The sequence below is a fragment of the Bison bison genome, unplaced genomic scaffold (assembly GCF_000754665.1).
Source record: "Bison bison bison isolate TAMUID 2011002044 unplaced genomic scaffold, Bison_UMD1.0 scf7180017864113, whole genome shotgun sequence".
Lineage (NCBI taxonomy): Eukaryota > Metazoa > Chordata > Mammalia > Artiodactyla > Bovidae > Bison > Bison bison.
Genome location: NW_011494685.1, coordinates 581,889 through 593,972, shown reverse-complemented (window position 1 = coordinate 593,972; position 12,084 = coordinate 581,889). Strand labels below are relative to the sequence as shown.

General features: G+C 39.1%; 1 long non-coding RNA gene across 4 annotated transcripts in view; it reads left to right on the top strand.

The window, feature by feature from the left end:
• The window catches only part of LOC104988020, a 16,265-nt gene extending 5,227 nt beyond the window's left edge, over nt 1-11,038 (top strand). For all 4 annotated transcript variants that reach the window (XR_825195.1, XR_825197.1, XR_825196.1 and 1 more), the window contains one exon: nt 10,904-11,038. This is a non-coding gene — a long non-coding RNA (uncharacterized LOC104988020). The remainder of the gene's footprint in view (nt 1-10,903) is intronic.
• The last annotated feature ends 1,046 nt before the right edge of the window (nt 11,039-12,084 follow it).

Sequence of the window (12,084 nt, the reverse complement as noted above, 5' to 3'; positions counted from 1 at the left end):
ACAGAGGAGCCTGGTAGGGTGCAGTCCATGGGGTCGCAAAGAGTTGGACACGACTGAGCGACTTCACTTTGACTTTTCACTTTCACGCATTGGAGAAGGAAATGGCAACCCACTCCAGTGTTCTTGCCTGGAGAATCCCAGGGACGGGGGAGCCTGGTGGGCTGCCATCTATGGGGTCGCACAGAGTCAGACATGACTAAAGCAACTTAGCAGCAGCAGCAGGCTACTGAGCCAGACAAAACGTATGCCAAGGCAGCAATATTGTGCAATCATCAAATGGAGAGAAGCTAACTTCAAACCACGAATGTCCACAATGCACTCTTACATGAAAACAAGATAGACTTTTATGAGGTTAGGCCATCAGAATTGTAAGGTATGTTTGTTATAATGTTTCTGGCTTTTGTGTGTATTAAATGGGCTAGAATTTCTCTAATACACCAATTCCCACATGTTCATATCAGTTCAGTTCAGTTGCTCAAGGTGTCCGACTCTTTGCAACCCAATGAACCACAGCATGCCAGGCCTCCCTGTCCGTTACGAACTCCCAGAGTCGACCCAAACCCATGTCCATTGAGTCAGTGATGCCATTTAACCATCTCATCCTTTGTTGTCCCCTTCTCCTCCTGTCCTCAATCTTTCCCAGCATCAGGGTCTTTTCAAATGAGGCAGCTCTTCCCATCAGGTGACCAAAGGATTGGAGTTTCAGCTTCAACATCAGTTCTTCCAAAGAACACCCAGGACTGATCTCTTTTAGGATGAACTGGTTGGATCTCCTTGCAGTCCAAGGGACTCTCAAGAGTCTCCTCCAACACCACAGTTCAAAAGCATCAATTTTTCAGCGCTCATCTTTCTTTATAGTCCAACTCTCACATCCATACATGACCACTGGAAAAACCATAGCCTTGACTAGATGGACCTTTGTTGACAAAGTAATGTCTCTACTTTTTAATATGCTGTTTGGGTTGGTCATAACTTTCCTTCCAAGGAGTAAGCGTCTTTTAATTTTATGGCTGCAGTCACCATCTGTAGTGATTTTGGAACCCCTCAAAATAAAGTCAGCCACTGTTTCCACTGTTTTCCCATCTATTTGCCATGAAGTGATGGGACCGGATGCCATGATCTTAGTTGAGCTTTAAGCCAACTTTTTCACTCTCCTCTTTCACTTCCATCAAGAGGCTTTTGAGTTCCTCTTCACTTTGTGCCATAAGGGTGGTGTCATCTGCATATCTGAGGTTATTGATATTTCTCCCAGCAATCTTGATTCCAGCCTGTGCTTCATCCAGCCCAGCGTTTCTTGTGATGTACTCTGCATATAAGTTAAATAAGTAGGGTGACAATATACAGCCTTGACATACTCCTTTTCCTATTTGGAACCAGTCTGTTGTTCCATGTCCAGTTCTAACTGTTGCTTCCTGACCTGCATACAGGTTTCTCAAGAGGCAGGTCAGGTGGTCTGGTATTCCCATCTCTTGAAGAATTTTCCAGTTTATTGTGATACATACAGTCAAAGACTTTGGCATAGTCAATAAAACAAAAATAAATGTTTTTCTGGAACTCTCTTGCTTTTTCCATGATCCAGCGGATGTTGGCAATTTGATATTTGGTTCCTCTGCTTTTTCTAAAACCAGCTTGAACATCTGGAAGTTCACGGTTCACGTATTGCTGAAGCCTGGCTTGGAGAATTTTGAGCATTACTTTACTAGCATGTGAGATGAGTGCAATTGTGCTGTAGTTTGAACATTCTTTGACATTGTCTTTCTTTGGGATTGGAATGAAAACTGACCTTTTCCAGTCCTGTGGCCACTGCTGAGTTTTCCAAATTTGCTGGCATATTGAGTGCAGTACTTTGACAGCATCATCTTTCAGGATTTGAAATAGCTCAACTGGAATTCCATCACCTCCACTAGCTTTGTTTGTACTTATGCTTCCTAAGGCCCACTTGACTTCACATTCCAGGATGTCTGGCTTGTGATTATCTGGGTCATGAAGATCTGTTTTGTACAGTTCTTCTGTGTATTCTTGCCACCTCTTTTTAATATCTTCTGTTTCTGTTAGGTCCCTACCATTTCTGTCCTTTATTGAGCCCATCTTTGCATGAAATGTTCTCTTGGTATCTCTAATTTTCCTGAAGAGATCTCTAGTCTTTCTCAGTCTATTGTTTTCCTCTATTTCTTTACACTGATTGCCGAGGAAGGCTTTCTTATCTCCCCTTGCTATTCTTTGGAACTCTGCATTCAAATGGGTATCTCTTTCCTTTTCTCCTTTGCTTTTCACTTCCCTTCTTTTCGCAGCTATTTGGAAGGCCTCCTCAGACAGCCATTTTGCTTTTTTGCATTTCTTTTCCATGGGGATGGTCTTGATTCCTATCTTCTGTACAATGTCACAAACCTCCGTCCATAGTTCATCAGGCACTCTGTCTATCAGATCTAGTCCCTTAAATCTATTTCTCACTTCCACTGTATAATCATAAGGGATTTGATTTAGGTCATACCTGAATGGTCTAGTGGTTTTCCTTACTTTCTTCAATTTAAGTCTGAATTTGGCAATAAGGACTTCATGATCTGAGCCATAGTCAGCTCCCAGTCTTGTTTTTGCTGACTGTATAGAGCTTCTCCATCTTTGGCTGCAAAGAATATAATAGATCTGATTTCGGTGTTGACCATCTGGTGATGTCCATGTGTAGAGTCTTCCCTTGTGTTGTTGGAAGAGGGTGTTTACTATGACCAATGCATTCTCTTGGCAGAACTCTATTAGTCTTTGCCCTGCTTCATTCTGTACTCCAAGGCCAAATTTGCCTGTTACTCCAGGTGTTTATTGACTTCTTTCTTACTTTTGCATTCCAGTTCCTTATAATGAAAAGGATATCTTTTTTGGGTGTTAGTTCTAGAAGGTCTTGTAGGTCTTCATAGAACTGTTCAACTTCAGCTTCTTCAGCATTACTGCTCAGGCATAGACTTGTATTACTGTGATATTGAATGGTTTGCCTTGGAAACGAACAGAGATCATTCTGTCGTTTTTGAGATTGCATCCAAGTACTGCATTTTGGATTCTTTTGTTGACTATGATGGCTACTCCATTTCTTCTAAGGGATTCCTGCCCACAGTAGTAGATATAATGGTCACCTGAGTTAATTTCACCCATTCTAGTCCATCTTAGTTTGCTGATTCCTAGAATGTCGATGTTCACTCTTGCCATCTCCTATTGACCACTTCCAATTTGCCTCGATTCGTGAACCTAATATTCCAGGTTCCTATGCAATATTGCTCTTTACAGCATCAAACCTTGCTTCGAACGTGTTCATATATTGACTCTATAACAATATTCCCTGTCTCTTCATAGGTTGGCAATATGTCTCATAAATTTTTGTACCTTCCATAGCACTTAGCATAGAGCTGATCACATACTTTTCAATTCATATGTATATATGTTTATAAAATTGTGGACATTAGATAAGATGATTGAATATTGATTTGAGGGAAATTGTCTTCTATGAAGGGGCTTACGTGGTGGTAAGGAATCTGCCTGCAATGCAGGAGACGCGGGTTCGATCCTTGGATCGGGAAGATCCCCTGGAGTAGGGCCTGGCAACCCACTCCAGTATTCTTGCCTGGAGAATCCCATGGACAGAGGAGCCTGGCAGGCTACAGACCATGGGGTAACAAAGAGTAAAACATGACTAAAGCGACTGTGCATGCATGCACATCTCTATGAAATATCTCTTGCTATCTTCTTAATACATAGAATGGTCATTTGAATTGGTAAAGTCTTCAAACCTAGTTGCTATGTTTTTTTTTTTTTTATATAACTTGGATTTTTTTTGAGGCCTTTTCAGCCCAAGTTTGACTTTACAAAGCACTTCCTGATGACATTACCTCATATCCCCCAAGGTGGAAATAATTAATCCCTCTTTTAAACTTGTAAAGACATCTTTATACAACCTACAACCCTGTGTTGCTCTTAGTTGCTTGTGTATCTGTCTGTCTCTAATCTACTATAAGCTCTTTGAAATCAGGCACCATGTCATATGCATCTTTTTATTTCAATAGGCTAGAAATTCACTAATGATAAGACTTGCTTTGTGATGCTTACTGCCATATACTTACTAGTGAGAAAGGAATAGATGTTTCAGTTCTTAGCTTTCTGTGTTACTTTTTTCCCCTAAACTAACAAGACTGAAGAAAATTGTGATTTTTTTATCAAAAGCAAAAATATCTGAAATGAGATCAAGATAGCAAAATAAAAAATTTAAAATATATTGTCATGTCCATACACAAATCTTAAAATGTGAGGACATTTTAAGATAAGCTGAGTGTTGAAGAATTGATGCTTTTGAATTGTGGTGTTGGAGAGACTCTTGAGAGTCCCTTGGACTGCAAGGAGATCAAGTCAGTCAGTCCTAAAGGAAATCAGTCCTGAATATTCACTTGAAGGACTGATGCTAAAGCTGAAGCTCCAATACTCTGGCCACCTGATGAGAAGGACTGACTCATTGGAAAAGACCCTGATGCTGGGAAAGATTGAAGGCAGGAGGAGAAGGGGACAACAGAGGATGAGATGGTTGGATGGCATCACCAACTGGATGGACATGAGTTTGAGCAAGCTCTGGGAGTTAATGATGGACAGGGAGGCCTGGCATGCTGCAGTCCATGGGATCTCAAAGAAACAGATATGACTGAGCTACTGAAGTAACTGACTGACTATTTTTAGAGATGAACTCATAAATGAGAGAAGATGAGCAAGACAATCACATATTTAAAAACCTGGCACGACACTGTTTGTTAACTCTCAGCATTTTAGCTTATTATCTCTTTTAGTATTTTTTAGAGAGACAGAATGATAAAATAGAGCATGACTAGATTGTGAGTCTTGATTCTACAATGGGCTGGTTATATTTTATGGGAAAAATTAGTCATTTAATCTTTCTGGGTATGAATCAACTTTTTATCTTTGAAATGGGATTGTTACCTCATACATTCTAATTTTATGGTCTCAAGATGCATTTTTGAGTGTAGTATGATTAAAAAAATATGATGATCAACTTTAAATGTTTTGTCTACTATTTATTCTACTCAAATATATTATCTTCAAAAGTTTGCATCTTAAATATATGCAATCACTTTAATCTCGTGGCTTACTTTCCTTCTTGTTTTTCAATTGCTAACCATTTAAATAATGTAATTTTTAAATTATTTTGATTGATTAAAAGTACATTAAAATATAAATCATTTAGAGTTCTCTCATCCAAAGAAAGAAAACACTGTGCATATTTTGTTATACATCCTTTCAGTATTTTTATTGTACATATTTTAAAAATTGTAACTGTGTGATTGAAGGCAGGGGGAGAAGGGGATGACAGAGGATGATATAGTTGGATGGCATCACCGATTTAATGGGCATGAGTGTGAGCAAGCTCTGGGAGTTGGTGATGGACAGGGAGGCCTGGTGTGCTGCAGTCCATAGGGTTGCAAAGAGTCGGACACGACTGAGCAACTGAACTGATCTGAACTGACTGAACTGTGTTCTAGGTAAACATTTTATTTCTTTTTCTTCTTCCTTTTTTTGATTATAACATTATCTTTAAAGCATTTTCACTACTCACTGATTTGATTTTCTTTTTTTGGCATGGAAGATCCAGAATTTATTTAACCATTTTCCTGAATTTACTGTTTAGTTAATTAATTATTTTCACTTTTTTAAAAAGCCATTTTAAATAGGTTTCATTTACATCAGGTGTTGATAAAAGCTGGTCATGAAATATAGTAAAGTGTACAAAAAATAGAAAAGACTAACTTTTCTATATTCTTAAATTAATTTTCTATACATGAGAAGTAAGCCATCTATTAACTTACATTTTGTTTTTAACTAAGGTTTCCTTAATTACTACCAAAGGAAAATAAATTAGAAAAATCAAATAGCATGAAAGTAACTTTTATGGATTAGGAAATGTTTTGAGAAACCCTAAGTAAGTGATTGGCATGGTTTATGTTCTACCTCTTAAGAAATTATTAATCCAAGATGAAGTGAGTCAAACTTATTATATAAATCACAATAAACCCATTTATATAATTTTCTCTCAATAGTATTTAGTCATTGTATTTAATCACTATTATCTTTATATTTCTTTATAATGATGGATAATGGATGGATAGAATCACTTGTAAAAAATTCCTTTGTGTTCATAATATTTTTTGCGAATGAGGATTTCATTATTTGTGTTAAATAAATACACATTTCCAAAAATTGTTCTGAAAAAAATAGCACATCCTGATTAAAAAGTTATTACTACCATGTTATTTAAAGAGGCTGAACACTCCAGGGAACTAGGGGTGTGGTGTGACGGAAAGGCAGAGTTCCAGAACTTAGAAGGACTTTTTATCTTGGCTTTGTAACTATTTAGCTATTTGATTAGGAGTGAGCAGACCTCCTTGTGCTCCCACATTGGGCACATTAAAGGATTTGAAAGGCTAATTGCTCAATTCCCTTTCATCTCTGAAATTTTTGTAAATCTCTTATTCATCTTCTCTAAGATGAGAAAACAGTTTGTATCAGAAAAATTTGATTCTGGTCTCTGATACACTGATGGCAGAAATGGCTCCAGTTCTCTCCCTCTCCCTAATTCGTACCCATTGCCATATGGTGTTGGGTTTCTTCCCATTTAGAGGTAGAATCTATTTCCCTGCTTCTAGAATCTGAGTTGGCCTTTGATTTGCTCTGGCTGGCAGAATGTGCTAAAGTGAAGCTGTGCCCAGTTCTGGCTTGGTGAGCTCTCACCCTCCCTTACTAAGCCTTCCCACTGCCTTGAGAATGAGCCTGTTGGAGGATGAGACATTGTGCTGAGCAGTGCTGAGTCAGCCCGGCTGTCATAGCCAAAACTTTAACCCAGCCGAAACAGATGGTACCTGACTATGGGAGCATGAGTGAATCTAGCTGAGACCAGAAGAACCATTCAATCACCAGCAGAATCCAGAACTAAAAAATGACTTATTATTTAAACCCTTTGAGCTATATAGTTTGTTATGCAGCAAACAAATACCTTGTTTCCTTGTGGCAAATAGATACTTGATATATGTACTTAACGTGTGCATGTGCTCAGTCAGGTCCAACTCTTTGTGACCCCGTGGATGGTAGCCTGCCAGACTCTTCTGTCCATGGAATTCTTCAGGCAAGGATACTCGAGTGTATTGCCGTTTCCTACTACCGAGGATCTTCCTGACTCTGGGATTGAATCCACATCTCTTATGTCCTGCGTTGGCAGGTGGATTCTTTACCACTGGCAGCACCTGGGAAGCCCCTTTTAGATACCTGATACATAATCCTTTAGAGCATTGTACGTATCTTGTTTGACCCTTATTCTTGAGAATTCAGCTAGGGACGTTACTTTCTTCTACCAACCTGAAGGCATTTGGTCCTGTTGGCACTAGAGAAGCCATGTATTTATGAATGAAGTCATCATTTCTCCCCCTTTGTGTCAGCACCAGATTGGCTCCTTATGTGTTTTCCATTTTGGTAGATACGGTATCACAATTCTTCCAGGTTGACAACCAGAAATAATCTTGGAGACATGCTTACCGCTCTCTGTCTTCTCCACTGCCTCTCTGCCGCTTTTATTGCTGCTGTCTTAGTTTCGTCCTTAGCCTTGCTTTGGAAACATTGCATTAAGTTTCTAACTGAGCTCACTTAGTATCTAAACTCTCTCGTAAGCTAAGTCTAGAAACTCTAAAATACAAGAACTCATGCTAAACTTTCCATAGAGAAAAGAAGAAGTATTATTGTTGGACATGTAATTGAACTATCAAAAGTATACAAAATCAGTATACAAAATGAACCTAAGTCAACAGTTTTGTTGAATATGCCAAAAAAATATTTAAAATCTCAGCAATATAGAAAAAAAACCCAATATCTAAGCAATTTCTTTGCTAAAATATAATTTCTTTGGGGAAACTTAAATACTTGCTGGGAAATATTAATGAAGGAATTCACTGATTGTGGCGCTGAAATCACTTACTAAAATGCTGTCTTTTTAAATGAAAGTTTCTGTTCATCTGCCCATTGCCTGCCACAGAGAGACACTCAGCAAATATGTGTTGTTATTGTTTTTCTTCATTTTAATTATTAATGCTGTGTTTCTGTATTTCACAAGTGTGGTGGGTGGAATTTCGCATTGTTGCATTGAATTCTATACTTAGGTTCCACAGAGATTTTCACATACTGATGTGTGTAATCAGGGCAGAAGATATTTAAACTGACATATGGTTTTTCTGCCATCAGAACGAGAAACAGTCACTTTATTTTGTGGTTTTCTGAAAAGTACACTTCTGTGTGTGAACATCAGCCTTTGTTTTCAAAGACTGGAGTGGCTACAAAATGAAAGAGGATCTGTGATTGTTAAGACAGATGCTGGGCTTACAGTAAGAATAAATAGGATTTTGTGGCTGGCACCTAATTTTTGGTGAAGATCAAAAGGGCGAAAAGAAAATCTGCTCACTGCTGAGAAAAGGAATCTGGGGCCTTTTGAATCATAAAAGTGTGGACCAGATACTGCTGTCTTGCTGGGAGGGAGTCTTCTGGCACAAGGGTTCCCAAATCTGAAATGCTGTGAGGACTATCTGAAGACTATCTCAATCAAAACTAACAGAACCTTCAACCCAACCATTTAGAGGGGCCCAGCCATCTACATGCTCTAAAGACTGACTGGATGATTTCATGATTTCGATAACCAGGCATATCTGGGCTCTAGTAGAGGATAAGTAGGATATGGTAGCTACATCTTTTTCTATTTTTAGGGCAGTACTAATTTTCCGAAACCTCTAGATACAATTTGTTTTTGGAGAAAAGAAAGGCCTTATAGTAAGACTTTTTAAAAAAGATAGATCAGAAAAAGAAAGGGAGGACTTCCCTGGCAGTCCAGTGGTTGAGACTCTGGGCTTCCAGTGCAGGGGGCATGGGTTCGATCCTTGGTCAGGGAACTAAGATCTTGCATGCCACATGGCATGGCCGGGGGAGGGGGGGAACTGGAAGTCAGGTATATAGGCATATTTTTTTCTGCCCCTGAATATTGAGATTTTGTTGTTGTTGTTGTTGTTAAGAAATATACTAGCCTCTATTTGTGTAGTCTAAATATGTTGACCTCATAGAAACAGTAGAACAGTGGTTACCAGGAATTTGGGGGTAGAGGAAATAGGGATATGTTGCTCAAGGGTGCAAATTTCTACTTATAACATGAGTAAGTTCTCCAGAGAAGGAACTTAGGGTTACCAGTGGAGAAGAGTAGGGGGAGAGGGATAGGTTGGGAGTTTGGGATTCACATGTACACACTGTTATATTTAAAATAGAATGCCTTTCCACGGGGGAAAAATGAGTAAGTTCTATAGCTCTAATGTGCAGCATGGTGGCTATAGGTAATAATAATGTAATGTATATATGACTTTTGCTAAGAGTAGCTTTTAAAGGTCCTCACTACAAACAAAAATAGGGCTACTATGGGAGGTGATGGACGTGTTAATGAGCCTGATTTTGTTGTTGTTTAGTCACTAAGTCGTATCTGACTCTTTGTGATCCCATAGACTGTAGCGGGCCAGACTCCTCTGTCCATGGAATTTCCCAGGCAAGAATACTGGAGTAGTTTGCCATTTCCTTCTCCAGGGGATCTTCCCAACCCAGGGACTGAATCCATGTCTCGTGCACTGGCAGGCAAATTCTTTAACCCTGAGCCACCAAGGAAGCCCAGTGAGCTCGATAGTGGTAGTCATTTCACAATGTGTATGTGTATCGAATTATCATGTTGTAGACCTTAAGTATAGGCAATTTTTATTTGTCAATCCTGCCTCAGTGGAGCAGGAAGAAAGTCATTTTAAAAAAGCTAAGCTGAATAAAGAAACTGTACAGGTCTCTGCTTATGATGAATTTCTGTTATAAATCTTTAATACCAGCATTTTGCTTTTTAACCATAAGGGCAAATTATTTATTTTGGGTGATTGTAATTCTAATTTTCTTTATTTTGCCCCCTAAGCATCTTATGATAGGGATATTGTGTAAATGCCTTTAAAAATAGTGTGCTTATCATTTCTTAAGGCTTATTTGCAATGTCATCTTGTTTATTTTGTACTGAAAGTTATAAACTCTTTTTATAGCCAGTAAGTTATCATCTGTGACAGATGACTGCAAAAAGGGAGAATTTCTAAAAGAGAGGGAAGATATGAAGCCTTTCTGGGAAAAGTTGGTCTGAAAGCAAGTTCTAAAAAACTGAATAATTTCTCTAGGGACAGAGGGTTGAATTTTATTAGAACATTGGCTACCTTCATTAAAAAAAAAAATCAACTGCCAAAGTTTTAGCTAAAACCACTGAAAACTGTCAATAATCAATTAGGTGGCAGCCTACCTGACTTCGGAGAAGGAAATGGCAACCCACTCCAGTGTTCTTGCCTGGAGAATCCCAGGGACGGGGGAGCCTGGTGGGCTGCCATCTACGGGGTCGCTCAGAGTCGGACACAACTGAAGCAACTTAGCAGCAGCAGCAGCTACATGACTTGATGAAGCTGAAAAATTAAAACAACTTGTGAGTGGGAACACACAGAAAAGAAGCAGTTCTTCAACATGTCTTTTTCTACTTGGAGCACTTTTTAAAGGAGCAAATATATGTAGGGCCACAGCCCAAGTTTAATGCATCTTTTAATGGTGTTTTGAACCAAGAATAAATTCCCAAAAGATAATCCAGTGGATAAATCAAGAATAAAAGACAGAGATTAATCTTGGGTGTGAAATAAAATTGAGTTTCAGTTATTCAGCAACTGTTTCTCTACTGGCTAGTTACTTTGTTTCCACACTGCCAGGGGTGATTCATTTTGTTATTACAGTTGATCTAGGATCCTTTCTTGGTTCTTGACATTTATTTTCATTCATATAGGTTAACAGATTTGAATACCCACTGTGTGCCGGATGCTGGGGACACACGAAGAGGGAGTTTCCTGACCTCGTCAACCTTTGGTTTAGATCAGGATCATTGAACTATGGCTACATCTGGCCTGTCACCTGTTTTGGTAAATAGTGGCTCAGCTGGTTAAAGAATCTGCCTGTAATGCGGGAGACCTGGGTTTGACCCCTGGGTTAGGAAGATCCCCTGGAGAAGGGAAAGGCTACCCACTCCAGTCTTCTGGCCCGGAGAACGGACTATATAGTCCGTGGGGTCTGAAAGAGTCGGACACGACTGAGCAACTTTCACTCACTCATTGAGATGCAGACATTCATTTGTTTACATATTGATCAGGGCTACTTTCATAAACAACGACAGGATGAGTGGCGATGCCGCACAGGTACTGCATGGTCTTTTCCTAAAATACGTAATATCTGAAAACGTTTGCTGACCCAGGACTAAGTTCTTTCCAAAGCAGTAAATTCAGAGTGGAGAAAGTAAAGACAAGACACAAAAACACCAGGGCTATATATTTTTAAAAAATCACTATGTCATATATATATAGTATTATATATAGGTACTAAAAAGTTTTTAACTGGTTAAGAAATATTTTTTTGCTGGCCAGCTCAAGTAGTTAGAACAGCATGTTAACAAACCCAAGACCATATTCTTGATCTTCATATGGGGCAGTTATCTTCCCTCTAGTTACTAGCATCCAGACTATGAACATGGACTTAATCGGGCCAGTGAACTGTGCTGTGCATTAACAGTGCTGGTTATCAGGGTGACAGGTTGAAAGCGTGTGACTTAATCAGTACAAAATTTCCAACACAGCAGAACAAATAAAGCATATCTCTTTCCGATGATGTGCTTATAGTGTCTTTGTGGGTTAAACTTAGAAGTGTTGAAGAACAGTAATGGCAGATAAAGAGACAGGAATACCAGACCACCTGACCTGCCTCCTGAGAAATCTGTATGCAGGTCAGGAAGCAACAGTCAGAACTGAACATGGAACAACAGACTAGCTCCAAATCGGGAAAGGAGTACGTCAAGGCTGTATATTGTCACCCTGCTTATTTAACTTCTATGCAGAGTACATCATGAGAAATGCTGGGCTGGATGAAGCACAAGCTGGAATCAAGATTGCCAGGAGAAATATCAATAACCTCAGATAG